A 10000-nucleotide genomic window follows, 5' to 3' on the forward strand; every position below is an offset into this window, starting at 1 on the left:
TGCATATTGCAAGATTTCAGTTTCTAAGTGAATGAGCAAAAGAGCATACAGCACCTGGTATTCCCAGGCGGTCTCCCATCCAAGTACTAACCAGGCCCGACCCTGCTTAGCTCCGAGATCAGACGAGATCGGGCGTTGCCAGGCTGGTATAGCCGTACAAAATAAGTTGACAACCATAGGCTACTTATCCATATACAGATTTAGCAATTGACAATGCAAGGTAGTCTCTCTCTCTCTCTCTCTCTCTCTCTCTCTCGTGTCAAAATGAAAACAGCTTCCAGCCCCTTTCATGAAGGACTACTTGTGCATATTGCAAGATTTCAGTTTCTAAGTGAATGAGCAAAAGAGCATACAGCACCTGGTATTCCCAGGCGGTCTCCCATCCAAGTACTAACCAGGCCCAACCCTGCTTAGCTTCCGAGATCAGACGAGATCGGGCGTTGCCAGGCTGGTATGGCCGTACGAAATAAGTTGACAACCATAGGCTACTTATCCATATACAGATTTAGCAATTGACAATGCAAGGTGGTCTCTCTCTCTCTCTCTCTCCCTCTCGTGTCAAAATGAAAACAGCTTCCAGCCCCTTTCATGAAGGACTACTTGTGCATATTGCAAGATTTCAGTTTCTAAGTGAATGAGCATACAGCACCTGGTATTCCCAGGCGGTCTCCCATCCAAGTACTAACCAGGCCCGACCCTGCTTAGCTTCCGAGATCAGACGAGATCGGGCGTTGCCAGGCTGGTATGGCCGTACGAAATAAGTTGACAACCATAGGCTACTTATCCATATACAGATTTAGCAATTGACAATGCAAGGTGGTCTCTCTCTCTCTCTCGTGTCAAAATGAAAACAGCTTCCAGCCCCTTTCATGAAGGACTACTTGTGCATATTGCAAGATTTCAGTTTCTAAGTGAATGAGCAAAAGAGCATACAGCACCTGGTATTCCCAGGCGGTCTCCCATCCAAGTACTAACCAGGCCCGACCATGCTTAGCTTCCGAGATCAGACGAGATCGGGCGTTGCCAGGCTGGTATAGCCGTACAAAATAAGTTGACAACCATAGGCTACTTATCCATATACAGATTTAGCAATTGACAATGCAAGGTGGTCTCTCTCTCTCTCTCTCTCTCGTGTCAAAATGAATACAGCTTCCAGCCCCTTTCATGAAGGACTACTTGTGCATATTGCAAGATTTCAGTTTCTAAGTGAATGAGCAAAAGAGCATACAGCACCTGGTATTCCCAGGCGGTCTCCCATCCAAGTACTAACCAGGCCCGACCCTGCTTAGCTTCCGAGATCAGACGAGATCGGGCGTTGCCAGGCTGGTATGGCCGTACGAAATAAAGTTGACAACCATAGGCTACTTATCCATATACAGATTTAGCAATTGACAATGCAAGGTGGTCTCTCTCTCTCTCTCTCTCTCGTGTCAAAATGAAAACAGCTTCCAGCCCCTTTCATGAAGGACTACTTGTGCATATTGCAAGATTTCAGTTTCTAAGTGAATGAGCAAAAGAGCATACAGCACCTGGTATTCCCAGGCGGTCTCCCATCCAAGTACTAACCAGGCCCGACCCTGCTTAGCTTCCGAGATCAGACGAGATCGGGCGTTGCCAGGCTGGTATGGCCGTACGAAATAAGTTGACAACCATAGGCTACTTATCCATATACAGATTTAGCAATTGACAATGCAAGGTAGTCTCTCTCTCTCTCTCTCTCTCTCGTGTCAAAATGAAAACAGCTTCCAGCCCCTTTCATGAAGGACTACTTGTGCATATTGCAAGATTTCAGTTTCTAAGTGAATGAGCAAAAGAGCATACAGCACCTGGTATTCCCAGGCGGTCTCCCATCCAAGTACTAACCAGGCCCGACCATGCTTAGCTTCCGAGATCAGACGAGATCGGGCGTTGCCAGGCTGGTATAGCCGTACAAAATAAGTTGACAACCATAGGCTACTTATCCATATACAGATTTAGCAATTGACAATGCAAAGTGGTCTCTCTCTCTCTCTCTCGTGTCAAAATGAATACAGCTTCCAGCCCCTTTCATGAAGGACTACTTGTGCATATTGCAAGATTTCAGTTTCTAAGTGAATGAGCAAAAGAGCATACAGCACCTGGTATTCCCAGGCGGTCTCCCATCCAAGTACTAACCAGGCCCGACCCTGCTTAGCTTCCGAGATCAGACGAGATCGGGCGTTGCCAGGCTGGTATGGCCGTACGAAATAAGTTGACAACCATAGGCTACTTATCCATATACAGATTTAGCAATTGACAATGCAAGGTGGTCTCTCTCTCTCTCTCTCTCTCTCTCTCTCTCTCGTGTCAAAATGAAAACAGCTTCCAGCCCCTTTCATGAAGGACTACTTGTGCATATTGCAAGATTTCAGTTTCTAAGTGAATGAGCAAAAGAGCATACAGCACCTGGTATTCCCAGGCGGTCTCCCATCCAAGTACTAACCAGGCCCGACCCTGCTTAGCTTCCGAGATCAGACGAGATCGGGCGTTGCCAGGCTGGTATGGCCGTACGAAATAAGTTGACAACCATAGGCTACTTATCCATATACAGATTTAGCAATTGACAATGCAAGGTAGTCTCTCTCTCTCTCTCTCTCTCTCGTGTCAAAATGAAAACAGCTTCCAGCCCCTTTCATGAAGGACTACTTGTGCATATTGCAAGATTTCAGTTTCTAAGTGAATGAGCAAAAGAGCATACAGCACCTGGTATTCCCAGGCGGTCTCCCATCCAAGTACTAACCAGGCCCGACCATGCTTAGCTTCCGAGATCAGACGAGATCGGGCGTTGCCAGGCTGGTATAGCCGTACAAAATAAGTTGACAACCATAGGCTACTTATCCATATACAGATTTAGCAATTGACAATGCAAAGTGGTCTCTCTCTCTCTCTCGTGTCAAAATGAAAACAGCTTCCAGCCCCTTTCATGAAGGACTACTTGTGCATATTGCAAGATTTCAGTTTCTAAGTGAATGAGCAAAAGAGCATACAGCACCTGGTATTCCCAGGCGGTCTCCCATCCAAGTACTAACCAGGCCCGACCCTGCTTAGCTTCCGAGATCAGACGAGATCGGGCGTTGCCAGGCTGGTATGGCCGTACGAAATAAGTTGACAACCATAGGCTACTTATCCATATACAGATTTAGCAATTGACAATGCAAGGTGGTCTCTCTCTCTCTCTCTCCCTCTCGTGTCAAAATGAAAACAGCTTCCAGCCCCTTTCATGAAGGACTACTTGTGCATATTGCAAGATTTCAGTTTCTAAGTGAATGAGCATACAGCACCTGGTATTCCCAGGCGGTCTCCCATCCAAGTACTAACCAGGCCCGACCCTGCTTAGCTTCCGAGATCAGACGAGATCGGGCGTTGCCAGGCTGGTATGGCCGTACGAAATAAGTTGACAACCATAGGCTACTTATCCATATACAGATTTAGCAATTGACAATGCAAGGTGGTCTCTCTCTCTCTCTCTCTCTCTCTCTCGTGTCAAAATGAAAACAGTTTCCAGCCCCTTTCATGAAGGACTACTTGTGCATATTGCAAGATGTCAGTTTCTAAGTGAATGAGCAAAAGAGCATACAGCACCTGGTATTCCCAGGCGGTCTCCCATCCAAGTACTAACCAGGCCCGACCCTGCTTAGCTTCCGAGATCAGACGAGATCGGGCGTTGCCAGGCTGGTATGGCCGTACGAAATAAGTTGACAACCATAGGCTACTTATCCATATACAGATTTAGCAATTGACAATGCAAGGTGGTCTCTCTCTCTATCTCTCGTGTCAAAATGAAAACAGCTTCCAGCCCCTTTCATGAAGGACTACTTGTGCATATTGCAAGATGTCAGTTTCTAAGTGAATGAGCAAAAGAGCATACAGCACCTGGTATTCCCAGGCGGTCTCCCATCCAAGTACTAACCAGGCCCGACCCTGCTTAGCTTCCGAGATCAGACGAGATCGGGCGTTGCCAGGCTGGTATGGCCGTACGAAATAAGTTGACAACCATAGGCTACTTATCCATATACAGATTTAGCAATTGACAATGCAAGGTGGTCTCTCTCTCTCTCTCTCTCTCGTGTCAAAATGAAAACAGCTTCCAGCCCCTTTCATGAAGGACTACTTGTGCATATTGCAAGATTTCAGTTTCTAAGTGAATGAGCAAAAGAGCATACAGCACCTGGTATTCCCAGGCGGTCTCCCATCCAAGTACTAACCAGGCCCGACCCTGCTTAGCTTCCGAGATCAGACGAGATCGGGCGTTGCCAGGCTGGTATGGCCGTACGAAATAAGTTGACAACCATAGGCTACTTATCCATATACAGATTTAGCAATTGACAATGCAAGGTGGTCTCTCTCTCTCTCTCTCTCTCTCTCGTGTCAAAATGAAAACAGCTTCCAGCCCCTTTCATGAAGGACTACTTGTGCATATTGCAAGATGTCAGTTTCTAAGTGAATGAGCAAAAGAGCATACAGCACCTGGTATTCCCAGGCGGTCTCCCATCCAAGTACTAACCAGGCCCGACCCTGCTTAGCTTCCGAGATCAGACGAGATCGGGCGTTGCCAGGCTGGTATGGCCGTACAAAATAAGTTGACAACCATAGGCTACTTATCCATATACAGATTTAGCAATTGACAATGCAAGGTAGTCTCTCTCTCTCTCTCTCTCTCTCGTGTCAAAATGAAAACAGCTTCCAGCCCCTTTCATGAAGGACTACTTGTGCATATTGCAAGATGTCAGTTTCTAAGTGAATGAGCAAAAGAGCATACAGCACCTGGTATTCCCAGGCGGTCTCCCATCCAAGTACTAACCAGGCCCGACCCTGCTTAGCTTCCGAGATCAGACGTGATCGGGCGTTGCCAGGCTGGTATGGCCGTACGAAATAAGTTGACAACCATAGGCTACTTATCCATATACAGATTTAGCAATTGACAATGCAAGGTGGTCTCTCTCTCTCTCTCTCTCTCTCTCTCGTGTCAAAATGAAAACAGCTTCCAGCCCCTTTCATGAAGGACTACTTGTGCATATTGCAAGATGTCAGTTTCTAAGTGAATGAGCAAAAGAGCATACAGCACCTGGTATTCCCAGGCGGTCTCCCATCCAAGTACTAACCAGGCCCGACCATGCTTAGCTTCCGAGATCAGACGTGATCGGGCGTTGCCAGGCTGGTATGGCCGTACGAAATAAGTTGACAACCATAGGCTACTTATCCATATACAGATTTAGCAATTGACAATGCAAGGTAGTCTCTCTCTCTCTCTCTCTCTCTCGTGTCAAAATGAAAACAGCTTCCAGCCCCTTTCATGAAGGACTACTTGTGCATATTGCAAGATGTCAGTTTCTAAGTGAATGAGCAAAAGAGCATACAGCACCTGGTATTCCCAGGCGGTCTCCCATCCAAGTACTAACCAGGCCCGACCCTGCTTAGCTTCCGAGATCAGACGAGATCGGGCGTTGCCAGGCTGGTATGGCCGTACGAAATAAGTTGACAACCAAAGGCTACTTATCCATATACAGATTTAGCAATTGACAATGCAAGGTAGTCTCTCTCTCTCTCTCTCTCGTGTCAAAATGAAAACAGCTTCCAGCCCCTTTCATGAAGGACTACTTGTGCATATTGCAAGATGTCAGTTTCTAAGTGAATGAGCAAAAGAGCATACAGCACCTGGTATTCCCAGGCGGTCTCCCATCCAAGTACTAACCAGGCCCGACCCTGCTTAGCTTCCGAGATCAGACGTGATCGGGCGTTGCCAGGCTGGTATGGCCGTACGAAATAAGTTGACAACCATAGGCTACTTATCCATATACAGATTTAGCAATTGACAATGCAAGGTGGTCTCTCTCTCTCTCTCTCCCTCTCGTGTCAAAATGAAAACAGCTTCCAGCCCCTTTCATGAAGGACTACTTGTGCATATTGCAAGATTTCAGTTTCTAAGTGAATGAGCATACAGCACCTGGTATTCCCAGGCGGTCTCCCATCCAAGTACTAACCAGGCCCGACCCTGCTTAGCTTCCGAGATCAGACGAGATCGGGCGTTGCCAGGCTGGTATGGCCGTACGAAATAAGTTGACAACCATAGGCTACTTATCCATATACAGATTTAGCAATTGACAATGCAAGGTGGTCTCTCTCTCTCTCTCTCTCTCTCTCTCTCTCTCTCTCTCTCTCTCTCTCTCTCTCTCTCTCTCTCTCTCTCTCTCTCTCTCTCTCTCTCTCTCTCTCTCTCTCTCTCTCTCTCTCTCTCTCTCTCTCTCTCTCTCTCTCGTGTCAAAATGAAAACAGCTTCCAGCCCCTTTCATGAAGGACTCTTTGTGCATATTGCAAGATTTCAGTTTCTAAGTGAATGAGCAAAAGAGCATACAGCACCTGGTATTCCCAGGCGGTCTCCCATCCAAGTACTAACCAGGCCCGACCCTGCTTAGCTTCCGAGATCAGACGAGATCGGGCGTTGCCAGGCTGGTATGGCCGTACGAAATAAGTTGACAACCATAGGCTACTTATCCATATACAGATTTAGCAATTGACAATGCAAGGTGGTCTCTCTCTCTCTCTCTCTCTCTCGTGTCAAAATGAAAACAGCTTCCAGCCCCTTTCATGAAGGACTACTTGTGCATATTGCAAGATTTCAGTTTCTAAGTGAATGAGCAAAAGAGCATACAGCACCTGGTATTCCCAGGCGGTCTCCCATCCAAGTACTAACCAGGCCCGACCCTGCTTAGCTTCCGAGATCAGACGAGATCGGGCGTTGCCAGGCTGGTATGGCCGTACGAAATAAGTTGACAACCATAGGCTACTTATCCATATACAGATTTAGCAATTGACAATGCAAGGTGGTCTCTCTCTCTCTCTCTCTCTCTCTCGTGTCAAAATGAAAACAGCTTCCAGCCCCTTTCATGAAGGACTACTTGTGCATATTGCAAGATGTCAGTTTCTAAGTGAATGAGCAAAAGAGCATACAGCACCTGGTATTCCCAGGCGGTCTCCCATCCAAGTACTAACCAGGCCCGACCCTGCTTAGCTTCCGAGATCAGACGAGATCGGGCGTTGCCAGGCTGGTATGGCCGTACAAAATAAGTTGACAACCATAGGCTACTTATCCATATACAGATTTAGCAATTGACAATGCAAGGTAGTCTCTCTCTCTCTCTCTCTCTCTCTCTCTCGTGTCAAAATGAAAACAGCTTCCAGCCCCTTTCATGAAGGACTACTTGTGCATATTGCAAGATGTCAGTTTCTAAGTGAATGAGCAAAAGAGCATACAGCACCTGGTATTCCCAGGCGGTCTCCCATCCAAGTACTAACCAGGCCCGACCCTGCTTAGCTTCCGAGATCAGACGTGATCGGGCGTTGCCAGGCTGGTATGGCCGTACGAAATAAGTTGACAACCATAGGCTACTTATCCATATACAGATTTAGCAATTGACAATGCAAGGTGGTCTCTCTCTCTCTCTCCCTCTCGTGTCAAAATGAAAACAGCTTCCAGCCCCTTTCATGAAGGACTACTTGTGCATATTGCAAGATTTCAGTTTCTAAGTGAATGAGCATACAGCACCTGGTATTCCCAGGCGGTCTCCCATCCAAGTACTAACCAGGCCCGACCCTGCTTAGCTTCCGAGATCAGACGAGATCGGGCGTTGCCAGGCTGGTATGGCCGTACGAAATAAGTTGACAACCATAGGCTACTATCCATATACAGATTTAGCAATTGACAATGCAAGGTGGTCTCTCTCTCTCTCTCTCTCTCTCTCTCTCTCTCTCTCTCTCTCTCTCTCTCTCTCTCTCTCTCTCTCTCTCTCTCTCTCTCTCTCTCTCTCTCTCTCTCTCTCTCTCTCTCTCTCTCTCTCTCTCTCTCGTGTCAAAATGAAAACAGCTTCCAGCCCCTTTCATGAAGGACTCTTTGTGCATATTGCAAGATTTCAGTTTCTAAGTGAATGAGCAAAAGAGCATACAGCACCTGGTATTCCCAGGCGGTCTCCCATCCAAGTACTAACCAGGCCCGACCCTGCTTAGCTTCCGAGATCAGACGAGATCGGGCGTTGCCAGGCTGGTATGGCCGTACGAAATAAGTTGACAACCATAGGCTACTTATCCATATACAGATTTAGCAATTGACAATGCAAGGTGGTCTCTCTCTCTCTCTCTCTCTCTTGTCTCAAAATGAAAACAGCTTCCAGCCCCTTTCATGAAGGACTACTTGTGCATATTGCAAGATTTCAGTTTCTAAGTGAATGAGCAAAAGAGCATACAGCACCTGGTATTCCCAGGCGGTCTCCCATCCAAGTACTAACCAGGCCCGACCCTGCTTAGCTTCCGAGATCAGACGAGATCGGGCGTTGCCAGGCTGGTATGGCCGTACGAAATAAGTTGACAACCATAGGCTACTTATCCATATACAGATTTAGCAATTGACAATGCAAGGTGGTCTCTCTCTCTCTCTCTCTCTCTCTCTCTCGTGTCAAAATGAAAACAGCTTCCAGCCCCTTTCATGAAGGACTACTTGTGCATATTGCAAGATGTCAGTTTCTAAGTGAATGAGCAAAAGAGCATACAGCACCTGGTATTCCCAGGCGGTCTCCCATCCAAGTACTAACCAGGCCCGACCCTGCTTAGCTTCCGAGATCAGACGAGATCGGGCGTTGCCAGGCTGGTATGGCCGTACAAAATAAGTTGACAACCATAGGCTACTTATCCATATACAGATTTAGCAATTGACAATGCAAGGTAGTCTCTCTCTCTCTCTCTCTCTCTCTCTCTCGTGTCAAAATGAAAACAGCTTCCAGCCCCTTTCATGAAGGACTACTTGTGCATATTGCAAGATGTCAGTTTCTAAGTGAATGAGCAAAAGAGCATACAGCACCTGGTATTCCCAGGCGGTCTCCCATCCAAGTACTAACCAGGCCCGACCCTGCTTAGCTTCCGAGATCAGACGTGATCGGGCGTTGCCAGGCTGGTATGGCCGTACGAAATAAGTTGACAACCATAGGCTACTTATCCATATACAGATTTAGCAATTGACAATGCAAGGTGGTCTCTCTCTCTCTCTCTCTCTCTCTCTCGTGTCAAAATGAAAACAGCTTCCAGCCCCTTTCATGAAGGACTACTTGTGCATATTGCAAGATGTCAGTTTCTAAGTGAATGAGCAAAAGAGCATACAGCACCTGGTATTCCCAGGCGGTCTCCCATCCAAGTACTAACCAGGCCCGACCATGCTTAGCTTCCGAGATCAGACGTGATCGGGCGTTGCCAGGCTGGTATGGCCGTACGAAATAAGTTGACAACCATAGGCTACTTATCCATATACAGATTTAGCAATTGACAATGCAAGGTAGTCTCTCTCTCTCTCTCTCTCTCTCGTGTCAAAATGAAAACAGCTTCCAGCCCCTTTCATGAAGGACTACTTGTGCATATTGCAAGATGTCAGTTTCTAAGTGAATGAGCAAAAGAGCATACAGCACCTGGTATTCCCAGGCGGTCTCCCATCCAAGTACTAACCAGGCCCGACCCTGCTTAGCTTCCGAGATCAGACGAGATCGGGCGTTGCCAGGCTGGTATGGCCGTACGAAATAAGTTGACAACCAAAGGCTACTTATCCATATACAGATTTAGCAATTGACAATGCAAGGTAGTCTCTCTCTCTCTCTCTCTCGTGTCAAAATGAAAACAGCTTCCAGCCCCTTTCATGAAGGACTACTTGTGCATATTGCAAGATGTCAGTTTCTAAGTGAATGAGCAAAAGAGCATACAGCACCTGGTATTCCCAGGCGGTCTCCCATCCAAGTACTAACCAGGCCCGACCCTGCTTAGCTTCCGAGATCAGACGTGATCGGGCGTTGCCAGGCTGGTATGGCCGTACGAAATAAGTTGACAACCATAGGCTACTTATCCATATACAGATTTAGCAATTGACAATGCAAGGTGGTCTCTCTCTCTCTCTCTCCCTCTCGTGTCAAAATGAAAACAGCTTCCAGCCCCTTTCATGAAGGACTACTTG

General features: G+C 47.1%; 29 non-coding genes and 4 pseudogenes across 29 annotated transcripts; all 33 read right to left on the minus strand.

Moving 5' to 3' along the window:
- Nucleotides 1-42: 42 nt before the first annotated feature.
- Nucleotides 43-160, minus strand: LOC146228686 (5S ribosomal RNA; annotated as a pseudogene).
- Nucleotides 161-346: 186 nt separating this feature from the next.
- LOC146228687 (5S ribosomal RNA) lies at nucleotides 347-465 on the minus strand. Its single transcript, XR_014743607.1, has one exon. It is a non-coding gene; the product is annotated as a 5S ribosomal RNA (ribosomal RNA).
- A 172-nt stretch (nucleotides 466-637) lies between these two features.
- On the minus strand, nucleotides 638-756 carry LOC146228688 (5S ribosomal RNA). Its single transcript, XR_014742742.1, has one exon. It is a non-coding gene; the product is annotated as a 5S ribosomal RNA (ribosomal RNA).
- Nucleotides 757-926: 170 nt separating this feature from the next.
- LOC146228689 (5S ribosomal RNA) lies at nucleotides 927-1045 on the minus strand (annotated as a pseudogene).
- A 176-nt stretch (nucleotides 1046-1221) lies between these two features.
- LOC146228690 (5S ribosomal RNA) lies at nucleotides 1222-1340 on the minus strand. The gene has a single exon (XR_014742744.1). It is a non-coding gene; the product is annotated as a 5S ribosomal RNA (ribosomal RNA).
- Nucleotides 1341-1517: 177 nt separating this feature from the next.
- Nucleotides 1518-1636, minus strand: LOC146228691 (5S ribosomal RNA). The gene has a single exon (XR_014742745.1). It is a non-coding gene; the product is annotated as a 5S ribosomal RNA (ribosomal RNA).
- Nucleotides 1637-1814: 178 nt separating this feature from the next.
- Nucleotides 1815-1933, minus strand: LOC146228692 (5S ribosomal RNA; annotated as a pseudogene).
- Nucleotides 1934-2105: 172 nt separating this feature from the next.
- Nucleotides 2106-2224, minus strand: LOC146228693 (5S ribosomal RNA). Its single transcript, XR_014742746.1, has one exon. It is a non-coding gene; the product is annotated as a 5S ribosomal RNA (ribosomal RNA).
- A 188-nt stretch (nucleotides 2225-2412) lies between these two features.
- LOC146228694 (5S ribosomal RNA) lies at nucleotides 2413-2531 on the minus strand. Its single transcript, XR_014742747.1, has one exon. It is a non-coding gene; the product is annotated as a 5S ribosomal RNA (ribosomal RNA).
- Nucleotides 2532-2709: 178 nt separating this feature from the next.
- Nucleotides 2710-2828, minus strand: LOC146228695 (5S ribosomal RNA; annotated as a pseudogene).
- Nucleotides 2829-2998: 170 nt separating this feature from the next.
- LOC146228696 (5S ribosomal RNA) lies at nucleotides 2999-3117 on the minus strand. The gene has a single exon (XR_014742748.1). It is a non-coding gene; the product is annotated as a 5S ribosomal RNA (ribosomal RNA).
- A 170-nt stretch (nucleotides 3118-3287) lies between these two features.
- Nucleotides 3288-3406, minus strand: LOC146228697 (5S ribosomal RNA). The gene has a single exon (XR_014742749.1). It is a non-coding gene; the product is annotated as a 5S ribosomal RNA (ribosomal RNA).
- A 182-nt stretch (nucleotides 3407-3588) lies between these two features.
- LOC146228698 (5S ribosomal RNA) lies at nucleotides 3589-3707 on the minus strand. The gene has a single exon (XR_014742750.1). It is a non-coding gene; the product is annotated as a 5S ribosomal RNA (ribosomal RNA).
- A 172-nt stretch (nucleotides 3708-3879) lies between these two features.
- Nucleotides 3880-3998, minus strand: LOC146228699 (5S ribosomal RNA). Its single transcript, XR_014742751.1, has one exon. It is a non-coding gene; the product is annotated as a 5S ribosomal RNA (ribosomal RNA).
- A 176-nt stretch (nucleotides 3999-4174) lies between these two features.
- LOC146228700 (5S ribosomal RNA) lies at nucleotides 4175-4293 on the minus strand. Its single transcript, XR_014742752.1, has one exon. It is a non-coding gene; the product is annotated as a 5S ribosomal RNA (ribosomal RNA).
- Nucleotides 4294-4473: 180 nt separating this feature from the next.
- Nucleotides 4474-4592, minus strand: LOC146228701 (5S ribosomal RNA). Its single transcript, XR_014745280.1, has one exon. It is a non-coding gene; the product is annotated as a 5S ribosomal RNA (ribosomal RNA).
- Nucleotides 4593-4770: 178 nt separating this feature from the next.
- Nucleotides 4771-4889, minus strand: LOC146228702 (5S ribosomal RNA). The gene has a single exon (XR_014744832.1). It is a non-coding gene; the product is annotated as a 5S ribosomal RNA (ribosomal RNA).
- A 182-nt stretch (nucleotides 4890-5071) lies between these two features.
- LOC146228703 (5S ribosomal RNA) lies at nucleotides 5072-5190 on the minus strand. Its single transcript, XR_014746397.1, has one exon. It is a non-coding gene; the product is annotated as a 5S ribosomal RNA (ribosomal RNA).
- Nucleotides 5191-5368: 178 nt separating this feature from the next.
- On the minus strand, nucleotides 5369-5487 carry LOC146228704 (5S ribosomal RNA). Its single transcript, XR_014742753.1, has one exon. It is a non-coding gene; the product is annotated as a 5S ribosomal RNA (ribosomal RNA).
- A 174-nt stretch (nucleotides 5488-5661) lies between these two features.
- On the minus strand, nucleotides 5662-5780 carry LOC146228705 (5S ribosomal RNA). The gene has a single exon (XR_014744833.1). It is a non-coding gene; the product is annotated as a 5S ribosomal RNA (ribosomal RNA).
- Nucleotides 5781-5950: 170 nt separating this feature from the next.
- LOC146228706 (5S ribosomal RNA) lies at nucleotides 5951-6069 on the minus strand. Its single transcript, XR_014742755.1, has one exon. It is a non-coding gene; the product is annotated as a 5S ribosomal RNA (ribosomal RNA).
- A 294-nt stretch (nucleotides 6070-6363) lies between these two features.
- LOC146228707 (5S ribosomal RNA) lies at nucleotides 6364-6482 on the minus strand. The gene has a single exon (XR_014742756.1). It is a non-coding gene; the product is annotated as a 5S ribosomal RNA (ribosomal RNA).
- A 178-nt stretch (nucleotides 6483-6660) lies between these two features.
- LOC146228708 (5S ribosomal RNA) lies at nucleotides 6661-6779 on the minus strand. The gene has a single exon (XR_014742757.1). It is a non-coding gene; the product is annotated as a 5S ribosomal RNA (ribosomal RNA).
- A 180-nt stretch (nucleotides 6780-6959) lies between these two features.
- On the minus strand, nucleotides 6960-7078 carry LOC146228709 (5S ribosomal RNA). Its single transcript, XR_014745281.1, has one exon. It is a non-coding gene; the product is annotated as a 5S ribosomal RNA (ribosomal RNA).
- A 184-nt stretch (nucleotides 7079-7262) lies between these two features.
- LOC146228710 (5S ribosomal RNA) lies at nucleotides 7263-7381 on the minus strand. The gene has a single exon (XR_014744836.1). It is a non-coding gene; the product is annotated as a 5S ribosomal RNA (ribosomal RNA).
- A 168-nt stretch (nucleotides 7382-7549) lies between these two features.
- Nucleotides 7550-7668, minus strand: LOC146228711 (5S ribosomal RNA). The gene has a single exon (XR_014742758.1). It is a non-coding gene; the product is annotated as a 5S ribosomal RNA (ribosomal RNA).
- A 283-nt stretch (nucleotides 7669-7951) lies between these two features.
- LOC146228712 (5S ribosomal RNA) lies at nucleotides 7952-8070 on the minus strand. The gene has a single exon (XR_014742759.1). It is a non-coding gene; the product is annotated as a 5S ribosomal RNA (ribosomal RNA).
- Nucleotides 8071-8248: 178 nt separating this feature from the next.
- Nucleotides 8249-8367, minus strand: LOC146228713 (5S ribosomal RNA). Its single transcript, XR_014742760.1, has one exon. It is a non-coding gene; the product is annotated as a 5S ribosomal RNA (ribosomal RNA).
- Nucleotides 8368-8551: 184 nt separating this feature from the next.
- On the minus strand, nucleotides 8552-8670 carry LOC146228714 (5S ribosomal RNA). Its single transcript, XR_014745282.1, has one exon. It is a non-coding gene; the product is annotated as a 5S ribosomal RNA (ribosomal RNA).
- A 184-nt stretch (nucleotides 8671-8854) lies between these two features.
- On the minus strand, nucleotides 8855-8973 carry LOC146228715 (5S ribosomal RNA). Its single transcript, XR_014744837.1, has one exon. It is a non-coding gene; the product is annotated as a 5S ribosomal RNA (ribosomal RNA).
- Nucleotides 8974-9155: 182 nt separating this feature from the next.
- On the minus strand, nucleotides 9156-9274 carry LOC146228716 (5S ribosomal RNA). The gene has a single exon (XR_014746398.1). It is a non-coding gene; the product is annotated as a 5S ribosomal RNA (ribosomal RNA).
- A 178-nt stretch (nucleotides 9275-9452) lies between these two features.
- LOC146228717 (5S ribosomal RNA) lies at nucleotides 9453-9571 on the minus strand. Its single transcript, XR_014742761.1, has one exon. It is a non-coding gene; the product is annotated as a 5S ribosomal RNA (ribosomal RNA).
- Nucleotides 9572-9745: 174 nt separating this feature from the next.
- Nucleotides 9746-9864, minus strand: LOC146228718 (5S ribosomal RNA). Its single transcript, XR_014744838.1, has one exon. It is a non-coding gene; the product is annotated as a 5S ribosomal RNA (ribosomal RNA).
- Nucleotides 9865-10000: the final 136 nt, after the last annotated feature.

This window comes from Hypomesus nipponensis, chromosome 24, assembly GCF_054491055.1.
Source record: "Hypomesus nipponensis isolate SF chromosome 24, ASM5449105v1, whole genome shotgun sequence".
Lineage (NCBI taxonomy): Eukaryota > Metazoa > Chordata > Actinopteri > Osmeriformes > Osmeridae > Hypomesus > Hypomesus nipponensis.